The 23,145-nt window shown below is 36.7% G+C and overlaps 1 protein-coding gene across 3 annotated transcripts in view; it reads right to left on the bottom strand.

Annotated features, from left to right (window-relative positions):
- Window positions 1–3,224: 3,224 nt before the first annotated feature.
- RBM45 (RNA binding motif protein 45) overlaps window positions 3,225–23,145 on the bottom strand; it is a 39,556-nt gene continuing 19,635 nt past the window's right edge. For all 3 annotated transcript variants that reach the window (XR_006296872.1, XR_006296870.1, XM_043577146.1), the window contains 2 exons: window positions 20,866–20,905; window positions 3,225–3,299 (listed from right to left, as the gene is read on the bottom strand). The gene's annotated coding sequence lies outside the window, so the exon portion shown is untranslated. The remainder of the gene's footprint in view (window positions 3,300–20,865; window positions 20,906–23,145) is intronic.

The following is a 23,145-nucleotide window of genomic DNA, read 5'->3' as shown; positions in this document are numbered from 1 at the left end:
AAATTAGTACCTACCACAGAGCTTGATATGTTACTCAAGAAACATTTGTTGAAATGATGAATTTTCTTGTTCTGCCTTTCAAATTGCTCACCCTTCCCAAAGAAAAACAAATGTGATATTATTAAAGCTTTCACAGATGAACAACTGCCTTTGATGTAAGTTTTTGTCAAGTAGAAAGACTGGCAAAAACTGTAACGGAACTGTACCTGTGGCCAAGGAAAATGGCATTATGTAACAGACATCTGTGAGAATCTGCCCTAACTTTATGTGCATTTAGTTTTGCATTTTTGTAAAACATTTCCATTTTGAAACAATGTCAAACATACAGAAAACTTACAAAAATAGTATAAGGAACTTTTGTTATTTGAACAATTTGAGAACAAGTTTCTGACCAGATGCTCCATTACCCCTTAATACTTTAGTGTGTATTTCCTATATACAAGGACATTCTCCTATCCATGATACAACCAACCAAGATCAGGAAACTAACATTGACACATTACTACCACTGAATCCTTATACCCTGTTCAAGTTTTGCCAACTGTTCCATTGCCATTTATAGCAAAAGGATCTAGTCCAGAATTAAGTGCTGCATTTAGTTTCATGTCTCCTTAGAAGTCTTCATTCAGTCTCAAATAGTCCCTCAATCTGCTGACTTTTAGGACCTTATCACTTTTGAAGATTATAGGTCAGTCATTTTTTTTTAATGTTTATTTATTTATTTTGAGAGAGAGAGCCTGAGCAGGAGAGGGGTAGAAAGAGAGGGAGAGAGAATCTCAAGCAGGCTCCACACTGTCAGAACAGAGCCCAATGTGGGGCTTGATCCCATGACCATGAGATTGTGACCTGAGCAGAAATCAAGAGTCAGATGCTTAACTGACTGAGCCACCCAGGTGTCTCTAGGTCAGTAATTTTTAGAATGTTCCCCAGTTTAGCTCTAATGTTACGTAACAATTAGGTCATGCTCCTTTGGCAGACATTTCACAGAAGTGATGAAGTATTCTCATTACATCCTACTGGGTGGGTGCAGGTTCCACATTTTCAATTTAGCTCATTACTGGGGTGTTGTTCACTTGGATAATTCGATTAAAATGATGTCTTCTAGAGGCACCTGGGTGGCTCAGTCGGTTAAACATCTGACTTCGGCTCAGGTCATGATCTCACGGTTCATGAGTTTGAGACCCACATTGGGCTCTGTGCTGACAGCTTGGAGCCTGAGCCTGCTTTGGATTCTGTGTCTCCTTCTCTCTCTTCCCCTCCCCCATTCACACTCTGCTTCTGTCTCTCTCTCAAGAATAAACATTAAATAAATAAGTAAATAAAATGATGTCTTCTAGGCGCTACTGTTATAAACTAACTTAATATCCCTTTTTAATCCATAAGTATTTTGTAGGGAGATACTTTGAGATATTGTAACTATCTCATTCTCATTAAACATACAATTTATTTATATCATTACTGACTTGTGGATTCATATTTTATTCAATGGTTAGAATTTATTACTATTATTATTTTAATGCCCAAATCATCCCAGTTTTTCTAGTGGTATTCACTTCAAGCTGATGGCTGTGTCCTTTTGACATGACCCCCCTCCATCATTTTGGGAGGCATTTCCTTAATTTCTAACACAAGAAGATGTTCCAGGTTCAATTTGTACTTCCTCTGCCCAAACCCCAGAATGAGCCATTTCTCCAAGCCTCTAAGACCAGCTCTCCAATAGAAATGTGTGGACTCATCACAAGGATGTAAAACAAATGCTAAAGAGGAGTTTATAAAAGCTATATAATAGATTGTTCCTTGCTCTTTGAATTTGAAAGATACAACACTCTGTGCTTGAAATCCTAGCTCCAAAGGTACAGATTCCCTAAGAGTTTACTGCAATATCTTCCGTGTATAAATATATCTTTAGCATAGCTAGGAGGTAATGTAGTTAGTAATACTTTGCATAACATAGGACATTTCTAGAACGAAGGCCTGTAAAGGGTGATAAAACCTGTTTAAAACTGCTGGGTGGTAAGATTTGTGACAGCCAGTTCAGCAGCACCCGTGGTGGACTTTAAGCAGAGGACATGGGTTTGTGTCTCAGTGGAATCATTTTATGTGAAAAGAAGCTCTGCCTCACTAGGTTGCTGTAAACACTAAATGACATAGCTACTGTAAAATTGCCATGTAAACTGGAAAAAAAAGGCTATTTTAATATAAAATTTTATTTAGCAATGCTAACAATCACTTAAATGTTAAAATCTCTGAAAGGAATTCCTTGGTTTTCTCAAGAAAAGAAAAACCAGTGTGCCAAGAAACTCTACTAACATTAGGCTTTTAAAAATGTGACATTGCCTTTATATGCCGTATTAAAAAAATTTTTTTAATATTTTTTTATTTTTGAAGGAGAGATAGAGTGTGAGTGGGGGAGGGGCAGACACACACACACACACACACACACACACACACACACACAGAATCCGAAGCTGGCTCCAGGCTCTGAGCTGTCAGCACAGAGCCCGATGCAGGGCTCAAACTCACAAACTGCGAGATCATGACCTGAGCCGAGGTCGGATGCTCAACCAACTGAGCCACCCAGGTGCCCCTATACGTTGTATTTTTTCATAGGACCTTTAGTATATCTCAAATTGCAGTTTTGCTGAAATCTCTCTGGTGACTGTGCTATTATTGCTTATTAACCTTCTCACATGCTTTGCTAAATTCAGAATATTTTGTTCTTTGAGGTCATTTACAGGTAAGGTGTGAAACTGTTAAAATTACTGAGAATGAACTACTAATGACAATAAAAAGTCTGCAGTTTTTTTCAAAGGTAACAAAATGGTTTGTTAGACTATGGGTGGACTACGGTGGATCTGGATAACACATTATGAAGAAAAAGAAATATTACAGAATTCTCACTTGTTCCTCAGTGAGACACTCGTAGAAGAAACAAAACTATAAATTACTGCTATTTATTTAGGATAAGAATGGTACTGTTTTTTAGAGTCCTCATCTTTTAGAATATATATTGGAATATTTTAAAATGAAATATGAAAGAGATACTTTTGCTAAGGAGGGTGGGTCAGAGGACACTATAGTGGTCAGCAAACTTTTTTTTTTTTTGTAAATCCTAAATAATAAATTTTTTAGGCTTTGCAGGCCATACAATCTGTTGCAACTACAAAACTCTGCTATTGTAGCATGAAAGCAGGCAGAGACAACATTTAAACAAACTGCATGGCTGTGTTCCAATAAACTTTATTTACAGTAACAGGCGGTAGGCTGGATTTGACCTGTGGTTCATAGTTTCTCCAACCCTGGTATGAATGAAACAAGGTTTGCCATGATTAATAATTACGAAGCTCAGTAATGGGTACATAGAGGTCATTAAACTATGCTGTGTTTATTATATATTTGAAATTTTCTGTAATACATTGTATATAGTAAAAAGTCAAAAAACAAAGAAGAGATAAAAATTTGGAAAGGCTTAGAACAGAGAATGTGATAACCGGGTTGTGATAAAATATACTAATATTTAATATACACATTTAAAAGTAGTTTATCTTAATGATCAGATTTATTGTTAAGAATAAAGGACTATTTCCTATTCTCCTTTTATACAATTAGCCTGATCATTTTTCCAAATGTACTGAATTCCAATATTGATGTCTATCCTTTGAGAAACTGGTTATATTTTGTAATGTATTAAATTTAGGCATATTTAAGTGCCAAGAGATGTCAAAACAGATTTTATTTTTAAAAAGCATCACAGAAATAAAAGAGAAACTTCACATGGTATTCTACAACTTTGGGTGGCAATGCTGTTAAAGTTCAAGGTTCAAGGTTTCCCCTGCTCCAGATCCATGACTGTGATACATAAGAAAAAATATACAGCTTAAAAAAAAGAGACATGAGTTTGTTCAATAGGATAAACATTTCTGTGAGGTGGGAACAGAAAAGAAATACAACAAAGAAATGGGGCCTGGAGCCATCCATGGGCCTGCTGGACTGGATTGCGAAGTAGGCAGAAGCAACTGAGAGTCAACACGTTTTGGGGGAGTAGAGAATAAAAGTGCCCTAGATGAGACGGAGATCAAGGACAGGTTCACTGCCTAAAACTAGGTGCTGGGCTGGGTGATTCTCACTCACCTCCACTCTCCCACAGGGGAACTTTAAAACACTGCTGCTGGCTACTTCATGGGAAGCTGCATGCTTCCGGAAGCAGAAGTGCAGTCCCACATATGACCATGGAGGGTGACATAAATTACTGGCCCAAATGCTTCTCCCCTCTCTGTACCCATATCCTCTACTATGCTAAGTTTGAAGGTCTTTCCACAGAAGGCAGTATACTTTTCCACCCTTTGACTTAGGGCTCAGCCATGGAACTTGTTTAGGCCAGTGGGATATTAGTAGATGTGATGGAATGTGCTTGTCTCACGGGGCTTACCTTCTTGTACTTCTGTCACCTCAGTGAAAAGGGCTTTCCCTGGGGTAACTGCCACTGTTCAACCTGGGCCTTAGCACGAGTATTTGCAGACCAGAGCTGCCCCACCTGCCCACAGACCTGTGATATAAAGCAGAGCTGCTTCAGCCATTGATACCTGAAGCTGCTGTAACTGACCTGCAGACCCACTAGAGAATTAAAAGCTTAATGTTATGTGTCACTGACATTTTGTGGTTGTTCATTACACAGCAATAGCTAGCTGGTGCAGAAAGCCTAATACTGAGATGCTAAGTAATAAAAGCCTAAAAATATGTGGTATTAGTTTAGAGGGCAGGTGATGGATGGTAAGGAAACTATTACAGAAGCTGAAAAATGGCAACCTGTATTTCATAGAAGTGTTGCCAGTGGTAACACAAAAGATAGCAGGATGATTTCTAGGCATGTGCTCAAAGTATGAGCCAGTTACTTTTAATTCTATTTTATAAGGTACTATAAGAAAGAGATAAGTTCAGGGGGAAAAAAAAAACCTTCCAACTTGCAAGAAGAGTTTAGAGGAATTTAGCCCCCAGAACTTGCTTATTTGGCAAATAAAACTCTTCATCTCAAGCCAGCAAGAGAGTCTCAGATTCAGCCTGGGTGGGGGGTGGGGAGGGATATTAAACCAAGGGTATTGCTGCAACTTCCTTTGTTAAGACATCTGAAAGAATTAAGGAGATGCCTGGTAGAACCTCTCAGTTGGACCAACATGTTTCTAGAAAACTTAAGGGTAGGGGTCCCTCAGAAGCCTAATGGGTGGAAGTTTCTCATAATAAGGTCTAGAATGAGAGGCATGTCCCAAAAAGAATCATAGGATGGTTCTGATAAACAGAACTCACTGAAAACAAATGCATAGAAAATCCATTTTTGAGAGAGCTGTTAGTGATAAACTACCAGCTAAGACTAAAAGGGAATGAGACTGAGATATAAAAAGATGTCTGGGCCAAAGGCTTTTCATAGGCAGGAAGTAGATGAGAAAGCTTCTTAGTACCACAAGGGGCGTATTTCCCAATGCCCATTTCAGAAGCGACCAAAGGGGGAAGACAGAAATCTAAAGAATTCACCTTCTAGGAGGGTGAAGCCAAGAGCAGTAGAGAACGACGGACTGGAGACACACTGCCAGGGAGAATTAGGGTCTAATCAAGGAAAATTCCTTCTTCTCAGAATAGGAGTACATTTTTCCCATGGTATTTCAGAAAAAGTGAATGCTAATGCCTTTTAATCTCCCCCCTTTGACTAGGAATTAATTGTAGTTATCCTATCCCAGTTCCATCATTCCATGTTGTATAATGGTGGGGGAAGATTACACCCCCCCTCACTATCTTAGTTCATAGGCTTCCACATCAATGGGAGCCACATTGAAATTTGATGTATGCCATAAGTTACTGAATATTGATCATGATGCCATGATTGGATGAGGCTCTTGGAGGTCTTGGGCTAAGGGTGAATCTGTTTTTCTGTGGGACACATACAAATAATTGTGGCCAAGAGGGTGGACTGTGGTTGACTGAAATGACTCCTGACTTTGATCCTTCACCCTTCTTTGTGTTAACCCTTCACCTTGTAACTTTGAAGAAATTGCTCCTTAATTGGGGACTTGCCTATCGGATTTGCTTTGGCCAACTGATGTTTGTAGAAGTTATATAAACAAGGGTTTGAAATGCTTGCACAATGGTTTGCAAAATTCTTTCCTTTATTGTGCTCCTGCCTTTATCATGAAATGAACATCCCCTGGATAGCTGCTTTTCCTTCAGCCTGGGCTCAACAATGAGCACACATGGAACTGTCCCAGGTGACTATAGACCCACAGTCTGAATTAAGAGTTGTCCCATAGACTTGTGAGCAAAATAAATGCTTATTGTTGTGTACCACTGAGATTTTGACACTGTATTGGCAATAACTAATCAACACAGGGGAGAAACCTCAAATTGTCAATGCAAGACCTGGTTTGAGACTAGAGACCCTGGGAACTTGTTGGCCAGGTGCAAAATCCTTAGAAAGGTGTAGATGACAAAGCAACCTTTCCCATTCAAAATGAAAATGAAAATCAAAGTTCCAAAGTACATGAAGACATCTACCATTAAAAAACACTGCAGGGGCGCCTGGGTGGCGCAGTCGGTTAAGCGTCCGACTTCAGCCAGGTCATGATCTCACAGTCCGTGATTTCGAGCCCCGTGTCGGGCTCTGTGCTGACAGCTCAGAACCTGGAGCCTGTTTCCGATTCTGTGTCTCCCTCTCTCTCTGCCCCTCCCCCGTTCATGCTCTGTCTCTCTCTGTCCCCCCCCCCAAAAAAAAAAAAAGTTGAAAAAAAAATTAAAAAAAAAAACCACTGCCATAAAATCAATAATCAGAACAATAACTTGCTTCATATTAAATAAAAATAAAAGGACAATCTAAAGAAAAATACTGTTCCATACACTCAAAAAGATAAAGCAATGCATACATATTTTAGAAAAATGTATCTATTGAAATAGAGAACTCAATGGACATTCTAGTCTGCACATAGTCAAAGAGAGATATCCAAATTAGAAACTATTACTGAGTAATTAATCCAGAATGAAACAGAGACTATTTATTTATTTATTTATTTATTTATTTATAGACAGAGAGAAAGCACAAGCAGGGTAGGGGAAGAGGGAGAGGGAGAGAGAGAATCTTAAGTAGTGTCCATACTCAGTGCAGAGTCTGAAGTGGGGCTCGATCTCACGACTGTGAGATCGTGACTTGAGCAGAAATCAAGAGTTGATGCTTAACCAACCAAGCCTCCCAAACCCCCATAACAGAAAGAGATTTTAAGAAATAAGAATGAGAAAATAAGTGATACAGAGGGCAAACTGAGAGACTCTATCTAATGGAACTTCCAAAAGAAGGAAATAGAGAAATGACAAAGAAGAAATATTTGAAGAGATAGTGCCAAGTAACTTCCCAAAGTTGAATAATGACCCCTAAAATTAAAAGTGCACTCTGTATTGAGCAGGATAAACATAAATTCATATCTAGACACATCATGATAAACTGCAGGATATCAAACACAGTAAATCAAACCATCATGCTGCATACCTAATACACTGATATACGTCAAGTATTTTTTAACAAAACTAAGAAAAAATATAGATAAAAATCTGAAAAGTACTTACCAAAGAGGAAAAAAATGATTAACTATAAAGGCATGATAAAGAATTAAAGTAATATCAGATTTCTAAATGGGATATGTAAATGATAGGACACAATGGAATAACAGCTTCAAATTGCTGAGGGGAAAAGAACTCTGAATGTAGAATTCTATACTCAGGCAAAAGTCATCATCCAAAGAGTGAAAGCAAAATAAAGGCATTTACAGAAAAGAGCAAAACAAAACTCCTAAATACATCTCCCTGGAATAACCACTGAAGGTTGCAAGAAGAAATGTGAACCCTAGAGAAAGAAGTTAAATGCAAAAAACAACGGTGGCTTTATGGCATATAAATGACATATCATTAAGTTGTTATTTTAACAAAAAGAAACAATAGTGAGCATAAATATGCTGGTATATTTGAATATTAATTTTTTAAAAAAATCCATAAAACGTTAATGCTAATCTAACGTTACACCTAAAGGAGCTAGAAAAAGAAGAATAAAGCCCAAAGCCAGTAGAAGGAAGGAAATAATAAAGATTAGAGCAGAAATAAATGAAATAGAGATGAAAAAAATAATAGAACAGATCAATGAAACCAGGAGCTGGTCCTTTGAAAAGATAAACATTTAGGTAGACTCTTGAAGGAAAAAAGAGAGGACTCAAGTAAATGAAATCAGAAATGAAGGAGGAGAAATAACAACTGACATTAAATAAATACAAAGGATTGTAAGAGAATATTATGAAAAATTATATGCCAACAAATTGGACAATCTACAAGAAATGGATAAATTCCAAGAAACACATAACATTCCAAAACTGAATCAAGGCGAAATAAAAATTTTGAACAGACTGATTACTAGCAATGAAAGGGAATCAGTAATCAAAAAACTTCCAACAAATAATAGTTCAGGACCAGATGGCTTCACAGGTGAATTCTACCATTTACCTGTCATCCTTGTCTAGGGGCCATGCTAATCTTTCTATCATTCCAATTTTGTGTATGTGCTGCTGAAGCAATCACTTACCAAACACCTAAAGAGTTAATACCTATCCTTCTCAAACTATTCCAACAAAAATAGAAGAGGAAGGAAAGCTTCCAAACTCATTTTATGGCCAGCATTACCCTGGTAGCAAAACCAGATAAAGACACTACAAAACAGAACAAAACAAAAAAACCAATAGGCCACTATCTCTTATGAACACAGATGCAAAAACCCTCAACAAATCATTAGCAAACTGAATCCAACAACACGTTAAAAAAACCTGGCGCGCCTGAATGGCTCAGTTGGTTAAGTGTCCAACTCTCGATTTCAGCTCAGGTCATGATCTCACGGTTCGTGAGTTCTAGCTCTGTGTCAGGCTCTGCACTGGCAGCGCAGAGCCTGCTTGGGATTCTCTGTCTTTTCCCTCTATCTGCCCCTCCCCCCACTCTCTAAATAAGTAAATAAACAAACAAATAAATAAATAAATCTTTTTTAAAAAAAGATTCTCTCTCTCCCCCTCTGCCTCTTTCCTACTTGTGTGTGCTCTGTCTCTCTCTCTTAAAAAAAAAAAAAATCATTCACCATGATTAAGTAGGATTTATTCCAGGGATATAAAAGTAGTTCAATACTTACAAATCAATTAATGTGATACGTTACATTAACAAGAGAAAAGATAAAAACCATATGATTATCTCAATAAGTGGAGAAAAATCATCTGACAACGTACAAAATCCATTCACAATAAAAAGTCTCAGCAAAGTAAGTTTAGAGGGAACATATCTCAACATAATAAAGGTCATATATGCAAAAATCCACATCTAATATCATACTCAGTGGTGAAAAACTTAGAGTTTTTCCTTTAATATCAGGAAAGACAAGGTACTTACCAAAGAGGAAAAAAATAATTAACTATAAAGGCATGATAAAGAATTAAAGTAATATCAGATTTCTAAATGGGATATGTAAATGATAGGACACAATGGAATAACAGCTTCAAATTGCTGAGGGGAAAAGAACTCTGAATGTAGAATTCTATACTCAGCAAAAGTTATCATCCAAAGAGTAAAAGCAAATAAAGGCATTTACAGAAGAAAGCAAAACAAAACTCCTAAACACATCTCACTGGAATAACCACTGAAGGTTGCACTCTTATTCAACATAGTGTTGGAAGTTCTAGCCACAGCAATCAGATAAGAAAAAAATAAAAAAACATACAAAGTAGTAAGGAAGAAGTAAAATTTCCACTATTTGCAGATGACCTGATACTATATATAGAAAACCCTAAAGTCTCTGCCAAAAAACTAGAACTGATAAATGAATTCAGTAAAGTCACAAGATGCAAAATTAACATATAGAAATCTGTTGCATTTATACACAATGAAGTAATTAAAGATATTAAGAAGACAATCCCATTTACAATTGCACCAAAAAGAAAAAAAAGTTGATGCTAAATTTTTAGACAATAATAAAAGGGTAAATAAAAGGAACTAATGTTCTTTTCCAGTTTGTAAGGAAGACAGAACTATTGAAGACTTTGGTAAAAAATTTATAGAAGTATATTTAGATATATATGTGAAATATAGACATAAATATTTTATATATGCATATGCATGTATATATATTTTATATATATACATAAGGAAGAGATATACAATTTATGACTTCCAAATGAGGAAAACATAAAGGGTGGGGGGATAATCTGTCCAATCTAGTGAAAGACCAGAACCAAAGAAGCAAACGTAAATAATGGTAAACAGAACACATAAAATGGTACTAAATCCAGAGGCCATCAATCACATAAACGTAAATTACAATTAAACCAACATATTGAATGGCAAACAGAATCAGATTCCATAAAATATAAAACCAGTTCCATGTTGCTTATAAGAGATATATCCAAAGTAAGATGACACAGAAGATTTAAAATAAGGGATAAAGATATACTAGGCAGAATTCTGCTTCTGGAAATGGTAAAGAAGCTTTTATTGACTAAATCTTCTATACCAATTATAAACTCTGGGCAACATATTGAAAAACAGCTATTTGAAGGCACTGGAGAATGACCAAAAGCAGGCAGAAACTGAGGGGAATAAACATTTTGGGAATCACACCAGGTGAGATTTGTGTTTATAAAGTTTTTTGCCAGAGGACACTCTCACATCCTCTTGAGTGAAAAAATGCTAGAACTCAAGCAGAAAAATGCAGTCATACTGGCTTGAGGAGTCAATGGGCTGGCTGGGTTTAGAGATGCCCAAGCAACTTTGAAGTTAGGGAGGATAATCAAAAAGGGAAAGAGTCACAACCTACAGAGTCTTAAATCTATAATAAACCTCACCCCAATTTTTAGCTGACTCCTTTAGCTGTGCTTGTGCAGGAGAGACTCCAAGGGGGCAGGTGAAACACAACAGATGGAAGGCTGAAAACTGTGACAGAAATTTCAGCTGCTGCCCACTGCAAAAGAGATGGAGCTGGAAATTTGGGTCTAGATCAGATAAGTGTCTTCTAAAACAAAAATGAACAATCTTCAAAAGCAACTCTAAGTGATTTGTTCCCGATTTCCTGTATATAATAAAACATTACCAAACAGAAACATGTGGATGTTTACAGAAGCTTTAGTCTGCAAGCTGGAAACAACCCAATGTCCATCAACAGGGAAATGGATAAATTGAGGACCATTCTAACAATGGAAAACCACTCAGACATGAAAAGGAATGAACCACTGATACACACAACAGCATGGATATATCTCACAGACATACTGATTGCAGCAGAGAAACAGGAGTATATGATGTATGATTCCATGTATGTGAAGTTCTAGAAAAGGCAAAACTATCTATTGTGAAAATCAGAAAGAGGATTGTCTCTTGTGAGACTGATGGGAGAGAGACGTGAGGGAACTCGTTGCTCCAATGGAAAAGTCTGTATCTTGAAGGAGGGTGGCGGTCAAGAATTGTGAAGGGTCTGACGTTTCACCCTACTTGCAAGATAGCAAGTTAGCCTAACAGTCTTGTGGATGCTGGCAGAAGACACAAAACTCCTGGGTCAGAGACAAAGAACTTTATTATCCATAGCACAATAAGCAGTTTGGATGTGTTTGCATTGTTTCCTCTTGTTCCCTAAGCCTTAAACAGGTAACACAGAGGGGTCCAGAAAGATGCTGTGAATACAGTAAACTTGTGTCAGAACTGAAGATCTTCAAGCTTCAGGAACCTAAATCTTTTATAAAGGGCAGTAATTGTGCCTGCCCTTTGCTCTGGAAGAAGACATTACCTTTATTATACTGGAAAGTAAACAAACCTGCCTTTTGCTCTGGAGGGAGACACTATCTTCCAAGACTGTTCACGATAAAAACATTCCTGAAAAGAGAGAGTCTCTCCTTTCAAGACACACAGAAACAGTCTCAAACAGTGAGTTGCCAGAGTATATATGCATTTGTCAAAATTTATTGAATCTTAATACTTATTATTTGCACACCGCATTATAGTTTTTGCCTCAAAAATAGAGCAAAAAGACCCTGTAAAACAAAAAGAGTTAGGTGTGGACAAATTGGGGGAGGGACAGTAAAAGGGGAATTCTTTTGTTTTGGTGAATCCTTTGAAAAACCTAGGTATAGGAGGAGCCAGCCTGCTTTAACCCAAGTGATAGCTGACCTCATAGTTTTCTTTTCTTTTCTTTTCTTTAATGTTTATTTATTTTTGAGACTGAGAGAGACAGAGTGCAAGTGGGGGAGGGGCAGAGAGAGAGGGAGACACAGAATCCGAAACAGGCTCCAGGCTCTGAGCTGTCAGCACAGAGCCCAACGCGGGGCTCGAACCCACGGACCGCGAGATCATGACCTGAGCCGAAGTCGGACGCTTAACCGACTGAGCCACCCAGGCGTCCCTGACCTCATAGTTTTCAACTAAATCTGAATTAGACTAATTTACATAAAGGCAAGGAAGCTATCTTTTTTTCTTCTCACCATGATGTCTCTTGGCACTCAGTACACAGGTGCTTAATAGAGCTGTTAATTAAACTCGTACAACCAAGGTAAAAAAAAGGAACCAATGCTTTGACCACAAAGCCACTGAGTCATCATTTCTTTATTTTGCCATCTTATTCCTTTCTCTCTTGCTTTCTGCACTTCCTCTCATCTCAGTTATATTTTTCTCTTCACCCCACACTCTCAAGGGGCCACACAATGGAATGAAATTATCTCTTCATTACATGCTCTATTTTTACAACAAAGATTTTATACTTCATTCTTAAACAGAGAACGGCACTTGAATTACACAGTGTGAACTTAAGCGAAGGCATGGAGTCATTCTCCCTAAGTGTGACTATTAGCTCCATTATTTGCTTGCTGTGTGTCCTGGTAGAAGTCATTTAACCTCAATTCCACACAACTATTAGGACTGATAAATGGGAAAATGCCTTAGAGTGCCTAGGGCAGTACTGACTTAGCAAGAGTTCAATAAATGTTACCTGTTATTTTAAAATACCACCAAGATTTGTACGTGGACTGTGATTTAGCCACTAATACATTTATGAAAAACACCAGAAACATAAAATCGAAATTAAATCTTTAAAACTCAGCCTAGTAAGTAGGGTCTCAATTTTAAAAGATGGCATCTGAACAATTACTAGTATATTTATAGAAAATATGGATTTGTTTATGGAATCTCTGTAGTGAAAGACATGCATAGAACCCTTTATGTTGTAATCCAAATAAACATTTTGTGCCTATTATGTATAAAGTGCATAGCTGGGTTGGAAGTTACAAAAATAAACAGCTTTTGCTCACAAAAGCTTCTCAATCTTGTACGGGATATAGTATTCCCATGCTGTCTCATAGTTTTGAAAGGATTTGTTGTTGTTGCATAATATTCAATCGGTGTGTGGTAGTTTCTGAATTCTTTGTCACAGCTGTTGACATTTAGTGTACAGATTAAGAACATGGATTTTAAAGAAGACTATCTGTATCTGAAGGCCAGCTTCCCCCTTTGCTGGCTGTGTGATCTTGGGCAAGTTACTTCATTTCTCTCAAAGCACCTTAGATTCCTTTCAATAAAACAAGAAAAACTGTACTTACTTCATAAATTTTGAGATGTATGCAAAGCAATTAGCCTTATGCCTGGCAAATAGTGAGGGCTCAATAAATTTAGCTATTTTTCTAAGAAGCAGTTTTAGACATTTTGGTTCCCTCACTAATATTCATCCATACTTTCTCCATTATATAGCCATCATGTAGTTAGAGGGGAGGGTTAGACACTGATTCATACATACATAAGACTAATCCCACTCCTCCAGCTAGTGACTGTTTCAAGTAATCCAAATATAATCTGAACTGTCCACAGTATTTGCACAATCACAAGAATGGGTAAGTAATCAACTTGTAGATCTTAGTACGGTCCTATGAAAATGTTACAGTAATAATTTTTCTTCATGTAAACTGCTTTTTCACCAAAGGATAAACCCTACTAGGCAATGGTGAAATGTTCTTGGGACATATTATCTGCACTTTCTAATATTTTATTTGGTTTATTTATATCCATAGTCATGGGTAAATTAACAATATATGGATTTGATTTTCATTGCCTTTTAAGTTTTGCTGTCAGAGCAATGTTATTTATGCAAAATCAATATATATTCTCACCTTTTTCTGGCTGCATGGAAAAACTTATAAACTACAGGAATAATGTGCTTCTGAAGTCTGGAAGAATTTAGAAGTGATGGGGCTCATTTGAGGATCTAAAATTCACTGATAACTACCTGAATTTTTTCTTTGGTTATTGACCCGGTCAGGTTTTCTAATTCTTGGTGATTGGATATTCTAAACTCGTGTACCTAACATTTCATAACAAATGTTTAAATTAAAATATATAACTGATGGCACTTATTTTAATCTTCCTCTGTTTTTTCATTACCTTATTTCTGATTTTGAATTTTTAAAAAATGCATTTGCCAGGTTGCCTTTTTACTTTTTTTCTAATTTTCTTTTTTTTAATGTTTATTTAATTTTGAGAGTGCAAGCAGGGGAGGGGCACGGGAACAGAGGATCTGAAGCAGGCTCAGTTCTGACAGCAGTGAGCCAGATGTGAGGCTCGAACCCATGAACCACGAAATCATGACCTGAGCTGAAGTCAGACGCTCAAGTGACTGAGCCACCCAGGTGCCCCTTTTCTAATTTATTTCTAATTAATCTTATCTTTATTGTTACTTTTTCTAGTGTTATATTTTACTCACCCATTTTCCCTCTCTATGCAACAATGGTATTAATATGCCCTTAGCATAGCTTTAAACATACCCCCCCACCCTTTTCCCCCATTGTTTCGCTCTTCTTTTATTGCATTTTTTCTTGACAAAATAACTAGAAGAGGCCTTTAAAATTACTTTCCAAGTGATTGTGCTTTTTATTCTCTGGTTTTATTACTTTGTGATCAAAGAACAGAGCCTGTAGAATTCCTGCCCTATAAAATGAACTTCAAGGGAATTATCAGGCTGCAAGGATTGCTTTCAGCTTTTACAGTCCGCTCAAATGCTGACGTAATGTCCAGCAGATGGGCACCAAATGCTCATCCATTTCATTCCTCCAGGAATGAAGCAGGCCCAGAGGGTCCAGGTTTAGAATAGAAGGTACATGATTTCTTCGCAATTTGTCTTTAGAACAAAGAGGCTAAACACACTTTAGAACTAGTTTGATGGTTTTATGATCCCAGCTGTAAATATTATGAGCTGATGGGCAGAAGTTAAGACATGTTTCTGGGTCCCTTATGCTGCCTGTTATTCAATGTTGCTATCTGATCGATTTGTAAACAATTCCATTTGAGGAAAAAAATTATATCCTCTTTTTTCTATATAGTAATTCTGCTTTATTATTTTTTCCCATTTATATCTCACTTCTACTTCATTTGCTATGATAGTTCACAGAACATGTGTTAAGATCTCCCACAATTTCTACATTAGTTTTTGTATTTCTGCATTTTAATCCTGTATTATCCTGCATATAAACTCTATGGTTTGTTGTCTTCACTACTAATTGTAATTTTAGGAGTAAATATGCTACTTATACTTTCTTGTACTCTGAAATACTTTTCATGTTAGGTGTATGTGGCAGAATTTGATTTAAAGGTAAGTGTTCTGGAAGAAGCAATTCATTCTGACTTTAGAATTTAAACACTTTTGGTCTTAAGCGCTCTTCTTTTTCTTTTGACTTGTCAAATATGCAATTCCATTTTTTCTTTTTCAAGGATTTGGACAGGAAACATTCTGTTAATAATTTTATTATTAATCACCTTAACAGATTTCAGAAGACTCTTAAACTTACATTTAATTTTCAAAGTAAAAAACAAGTTGTTGTTTTTCCACAAAAGTTTGGATTTTACCCCTCATTTCACCTCCTAAAAAAGAAACTGTGATCCCTTCTTGGTTCTTCATTAACTTAATCTGGAGTTAATAAACCCCATTTAAATTTTTTGAGAATAATCATTTAATAAATAATATATTTTAAAAATAATTATCTGCATTATCCTAGTAGTTTTACTGATTTTAATACTCACCAACTTTCTTCCCTCATTCTTTTCTTCTTAATTTTGGTTCATTTTGGTAATGTAGTGATTATATTCAAATAATTTTTTTCTATAAAGGGCAAGTAAGTAGTGAATTGCAGATCACAGATTTTTTTTTTGTTACCTTCACATGTGGATGACTGGAGAAATCCTGAACTACAAAACTGCTCCATTCCAGCTGGCATTTAATGTATAAAACAGGATCTTCATTTAGACTTGAGCCTTTTTTTTTTTAGATCAAGATTTCTATTAAAACTACTACCTAATTTGTTTTGTTGTTTTCTTTGGGAACACTTATTATTCAAAGGATAAATTTTTGTAACCAGCCTTTTAAATCTGTACTTTTTCTCTCACTGAACTCATCTGAAAGGGCTTTTTACCCTGGTGCTTTGGTTTACTGTCACATCTTTAAGCTGCAGAATCCCTTAAAGGAAAGCTTATTAAGCACAATATAGAACACTGAAGGCAGCTCTGATCTGGTTGATAAACAAGTGGTGGGGAACCCCCTCCATCTTTCCTTTGTTGGTTCATGAGAACCCACAGGGTTCTGAAAACCAGTGAGATATTCACTGGTCTTCATTTAAGGCTAAATTTTCTTTAGCACTGTGGCTACTTACTGTCTTTTTAAAATGTTATTTATTTAATGTTTTTAATGTTTAATGCTTATTTATTTTGACAGAGAGGGAGAGAGGGGGAGGGGGAGGGGGAGGAGGGGGGGAGGGAGGGAGGGAGAGAGAGAGAGAGAGAGAGAGAATCCCTAGTAGGCTCTTTGCAATCAGCACAGAGCCTGATGTGGGGCTCGAACTCATGAATGGATGGCCTCAGCCAAAACCAGGAGTTGGACCCTTAACCAAGACCCCAGGCACCCCTTATTACCGCTTCTGACACAAATTTTAATATGACTTCTCCCTTTCTTTACTTTCTTACTCTTCCACCCTCATCATCATAATGCTCTGTTGCACCAGGGTGGGAGCTGAAGCAAATATTTTCTAGTATTTCTTGCTATACATGCACTGGAAAAACAAAGAAAGCCCTTCATTCTAAGTGCCTCAGGATATTGCTCTTCTTTCATACTGCAGAAGTGTTTGCCCCATTAGCCCATGCTGATCTTGCTTTAATTCATTTAAGAAACAAAAACTTTAATTGAAGTATAAGATACATTTTAAAAATGCATAAGCCATTAAGAGTACAGCTCAAAAAGTTATCACAAAGTTATCGCCACGCTGGTGAAGACATTACCAGCACACCATAAACCCCCTTTCTGACCCCTTCCCACTCCATTTTGCCTAAAAGTATATTTTGCTTGTTTTTGAACTGTTTTATAGTGGGAATCATATACACATTTTTTGTTGGCTTGTTTCTTCTAGTAACATCATATTTATAAGACTCATCCAAATTATTGGGGCACCTGGGTGGCTCAGCCAGTTAAGTGTCTGACTACGGCTCACATCAGGATTCTCATGGTTCGTGGGTTCCAGTCCTGCATTGGGCTCTGTGCTGACAGCTCAGAGCCTGGAGCCTGCTTCGGATTCTGTGTCTCCCTCTCTCTCTGCCCCTCCCCTCACTCGCACTCTGTCTCTCAAAAATGAATACGTTAAAAAATTTTTTTTAAAAATCATCCCAATTATTACATGTAGCAAATTAGCTCATGTCCTTGTTACAGAGTAGTATCTCATGTACGCATTCTGTTGACACTGCATTGTTTCCACTTTGAGGTTATGAATAATGCTAAGAATATTCTTCTATTTTTTTGTATACATATGTTCTTATCTCTGTTGCTTACATGCTTAGAAGTAGAATTACTGAGTTGCAGGTAGCTGTATGTTTCAACATTAGTAGGTATTTGTCAAGCATTTCCAAAGTGGTTGAACCAATTTACAGGAACACTGGCAGTTTATGAGAGTTCCTGCTGTTCCAAATTCTCACCAACACCTGGTATTGTCAATATCTTAATTTTTGCTAAACAGTTGTAAGGATATCTTTCTAGAGTTTTAATGTGCATTTCCTTGATGACTAATATGGCTGGACATTTAACAGATTTAAATTTTATTCTTAAATTTACATTACCTGTCAAAGTAAAAAAGAGTATTTCAATGTTATCTTTATAAAAGGTAAGAAATTTACCCAATTCTTCCTTCCTCTGCCAGAAAAAAACAAAACAAAACAAACACATGCAAAAAAACTGTGATCTCTTCTTGGCCTTCTTTGTGAAACACTGGCTCATATCTCTTGTCCTTTTAGTTACTCATTTCTCAATGAGGACATATTCAGTTAGGCCAATTGCAGAATCCTCGGAATCCAAGGATTGCAATTCTGAGGATTGCTTTCAGGTCTTTTTCAGCCCACTCAGGTGCCAATGCTGATCCAGCTGGTGGTCAGAAACGTTAATCCCATTTAATTCCTCCAGAAAACCCAACTAAATCCATCGGACATAGGATTAGGGTAGATGAAGGTAAGGAATTTCCTTAAAATACGACCGAAGTTCTTAGGAAAGATGGCTGGAAAGAACACCTTTCTTAAAAGAATCTTGCTCTAAGTATTCTACATCTGCTAATGGATAGAGGCTAAGAGATCTTTTTGGATCCCTTTGTTGCCCTTGTCATTACTCTTCCCTTTTATGACTACACCCCCTCACCCCACCCCTAGGTGAATGACAGCTGTGGTTCTCTTGGTTAAGGAAAAGCTCCAAGATAGTACAGCTTTAGTGCCACTAGTTAAGAATCCGAATGGGGCTTTCAGTAGCTGTCTAGAATGATTAGTACAGCCTTCTTATACATAGGATAATAAGCAACGTTAGATGATGAGAAGCTAAGGTGTCATCTTGCTTTACCAACAAGCTGTTTTGATGTGGATTCTGAGTCAGCCATTTTTTAAAATTCCACCCCTTATAGCTTTCCTTGGTAAAAATTCCTTCTAGTTTCCACTACTCTTACCCAAGTTTCTATGAATAACATTAACTTTTTTATTTGAATGTTTCACGGGTATTTTTGCAGAAAACTGGGATAGGAGTGTTGCAGGTGTTTGTATTTATACTGCCTTTATTATTATTATTTTTTTTCCTAGATGAGAAAACAGGTCCAGAAAGGTGATGTTGGTATAATGTATGAAACTTGCTCTTGGGGGAACTGGAGTTAACAATAAGATCAGGGCGCCCGGTTGCTCAGTTGGTTGAGTATCCGACTTGATTGCAGCTCAGGTCATAATCTTGTGGTCATGGGATTGAGCTGTGTCAGGCTCTGCACTGACAGCATGGAACCTGCTTGGGATTCTTGTTTTCCCTCTCTCTCTGCCCCCCCCCCCAACCCCCCCCCCCCCCCCGCTCACACTCATGCTCTCTCACAAAATAAATAAACTTAAAAAAAAAATTTAGAAGACATTGTGCATTCCTATATTACAAGTAACTGAAAGTTACTAAGTACATTGCTAATCTTTCAGGATGACATAAAGGGAATCTACTTTCATTCCCCCCCCCCCCCCCCATACTTTCTTTGAGTTACAGCAGTGAAATAAAACCCAGCTAGGTGAAAGATGAGACTGCATTACAGTGCCTAGGATTCCAAGATTCAGGGTAAATGTGAAAGGGAATGAAACCTGCTAGGAGTTTCTGGGGGAAGGATTAAGCCAAAACAGTACTTAATGGTAGATGGGCCTTAGCAGGAGTTTGTGATAGTAAAACAGAGATGGGTACTATATCTCCAAGTATGTTCTTTTCTTGCCATTGTTGGCCCATTTCTGACATTGCCAATGCAGGTCAGCCAGTTCCAGTTTTCAGCAACTACTTCAGATTCTTCCTAAAGTCAGTCCTACAAGTAACAAATCGTAATCTTCTCTACTGTCCCCCAAATGTCACATTCTTAAGTTACTAATGTACTAATGTAGAAGAGGAAGTCTCTTGTGCCAAAGGATCAATAATTTAAGAATGTAAAAACTATTTTCTAGTGCCAAAACCTGATATAACAGACTTTACCAAGGATGAACGGAAAAAATTAAATGATGTATTTTTATACAGCAGATCTTCCACTAAGTAAGTGTGATTTTAATTCGATGACTTTAGATTAATTCTTCTTTTAGCATTAAACAAACAAAAAATAACAGAACCAACACAAAAACCCTTTAAGAACTCTGCTAACGAATGCTACCACCTGTGTATTACTAATGCTGAAAAATGGTAATATGGAAGCAAGAAAATCAGTTAGCAGCAACAGCATTTACCTACAAAATCAGAAATGGAGTAGAAGCAGGAAAATAAGAGTATAGATTCATAGGAGTATCTGTAAGTACTTTGGTTACCCTTTAGTGCTCAATAATTTCCCAACTTCTAAAGAAAACAGTACTCGTTTTTTCACACAGTTCCTGATTTCTGTATTTCAAATACAAATGATATTGCTAAAACAGTCTCCTGGTGCCTTCCTTCCACCACTTCTGCAGCAGTATTGTCAGAAAGGCAGTCTCCAGGGTGCTGCAGTGGCTGCAGCCTTACTCAGCTGGCAGGTTAACCAGCTCACGTGGACCTTGACATCTGATATTGGCTGCAATTCATACGAAACAGTCATAGGATTCCCTTCTCCTGTGATAAACACTCAAATGGATTTTCATAGGGCCTGGTAACTTTCTCAAAGTATAATGGGTCCTCCATATTCTACTGAGGACAAGTCTTTTCTACCTTAAATATAGTGAAAACATGGTCAGTATAAAGAATGAACTGCAATTTCATATGTTAACTAAATATTTCTATCTGATCCCCTGGTTATACCATACCTTCAGTTCCCAGGATCCAAGTGTTCTTGAGTTACTGTTTCTAGAAAAGGAAATAATGCAATCCATTTATTAGAATTCAGATATTGAAATGAAACTTACCTAATAAGGATGACCTTTATGTTATCTCTCTTTACTAAAATCATATGTAAAGCTAGTTGCTATGATTTTAATAGAGCTTACTAACCACATACAAAAAAGATCAAACTTGTAGGTGGCTATACCTCTGGATGGAAATGCTATATAAATATTTATTCTTGACCTCATTGAATTTTAGTTTTATGCAAATAAGTTACTGAAAATTCAACTGCACCTATAAATCAACAGTTTTTGGGTGCACCAAAAAAGCATTCATTTTATAATAAGATTCACTTTAGGATTGTAAAAATACTCAGATACATACACATATATTTCTGTACTCTTGTGAGCATTCTTTTTTCATTTTTTTAAACACTCATGATCAATAAGGACATCACCTTCATGCTCCTTTGTCATTTAAAAAGAATGACATATATACCCCTATTTCTTTAGAGCCAAAATCTTTGATGGTAATTTATGAAAATAATTCACTTCAAAATAAAAGTAAATAAAAACTAAAATTAGGTAGAAGCTTTGGGTGGCAAAAAGCAAATAATTACCATCCTATGCAAAAATATCAAAAAATATTTGCTAATGTGAAAAAGCCAGCCTGATACCTTGTTATTTGTAAGACTGTTTTTCAATTTCTCATTGTAATTCATGTTTAACTGATATTAAAGCAGATGCTTAATTCTAAAAAATGCTTAAGGTAAAAAGACTTAGGAACTTCTCAACGTCTTACTTTTACAATAGTCCAACTTAATGTCCAATATATGGAATCTCTTTAGGCTAGTATACTGAAAAGACAATGTCATTGACTACCCTTTCAAAATCACTTAGGGAGCTTACTGAGACACTCACCCCCAAACCTGAAAACTCAGTGTACCTGTATTTTAAACAAATACCTGAGGTATTCTTGGTAGACACTTAAGTTTAAGAACCACTGCTTTACCCAATACAAATCCTGTCATTTCATGGTCAGGGCCTTAAATAACATCTGAATGCTGTATAGTTCACTGTTTCTGAGTGGCAATGTTTATCACCACCTAGTGGTAAAATCCCTTATTTTACCTCCTATCTGTTCATTGATATCACGTAGGTACCAAGTAAAAGAGAATAAAATTCAGGGAATGAGAAAATTTTAGAGTAATAATTTCCTTAGTATTTTGCATTAATTTTTCATCTACGGTGGGATAACAGAGCATAAAAAGTAAACTTATAAATAAAACCACACCATTACCATTGAATAAAAACAGTATATATGCTAGAAGAAACTTTCCTAAAACACATCCGTTGTTGTATCATTGCCCTGTGTGCCTCTAAAAACACATTCCACAGTTCAAATTATGCTCTTCTTTTGGAAATACAGGGACAGAACATATTAGCATATTAAAGCCTCTGGGAAGTTTCACGATCGAAAAAAATCTGTGCAATAATAACTATTTTCTAAATGTATTTGACCATGAAAACTTCTTCCCTAAAGAATAACGGACTTCTCTGAAGACATTAGTACTTCAAGGAACATAGCTTGGGACATGATGCTCTAGAAACAACAAATCTGATACCTGCTTTCAGCATCTGTAACCTACAGTAAAAGACCTGACAATGAATTTACAAGAAAGTTTTGATCAGGCTTTGTTTTAAATGCTATTTATATTTGAACCACATATTTGAAAGAGAAATTTATTGATCTGAATTGCTTAACATTTTTTAAATTAAAAAAATACACACCTAATAAAAACTCCACTATGTTGGCAATTTTAGTAACTAACATATGCAACGCATTTAAGGATCTGAATATAGTATTATGTTCTTATACCCAAAGTGGATTTGAGAAGTAAACATTTAAGTGAATACGTAAGTACTAGATTACTAAATGCTATTTCTTAGGTTCTAGAACTTCATCTTAAGAAAAACGTGACATTCTGACTTTTCAAAATAAAGTTTTAGGGCTCACCTGCAAGAGAACTGAAACATGCAGTTGGAAAACACAACAGACGGTTGCACTGTAAAAGCAGTGTTTCGTAGGCAGAGAACAATTCTCCAAGTCTCTTTAGAATTAATATGAAGGAATCAAGGAAATATATCTGCATAAGACACTTTACTGAAACCACAACTGTTTGCTGAAACTGGCTGACATTAAATGCAGCATGGACAAGTTGGAATTACTTAATGCAAATAGAAAATCTGGAGGGCAGGAGGGTG

The sequence above is a fragment of the Prionailurus bengalensis genome, chromosome C1 (genome assembly GCF_016509475.1).
Source record: "Prionailurus bengalensis isolate Pbe53 chromosome C1, Fcat_Pben_1.1_paternal_pri, whole genome shotgun sequence".
Taxonomy (NCBI): domain Eukaryota; kingdom Metazoa; phylum Chordata; class Mammalia; order Carnivora; family Felidae; genus Prionailurus; species Prionailurus bengalensis.
Note: the sequence above shows the minus strand (reverse complement) of the source record. Positions and strands in the feature narration are given on the sequence as shown.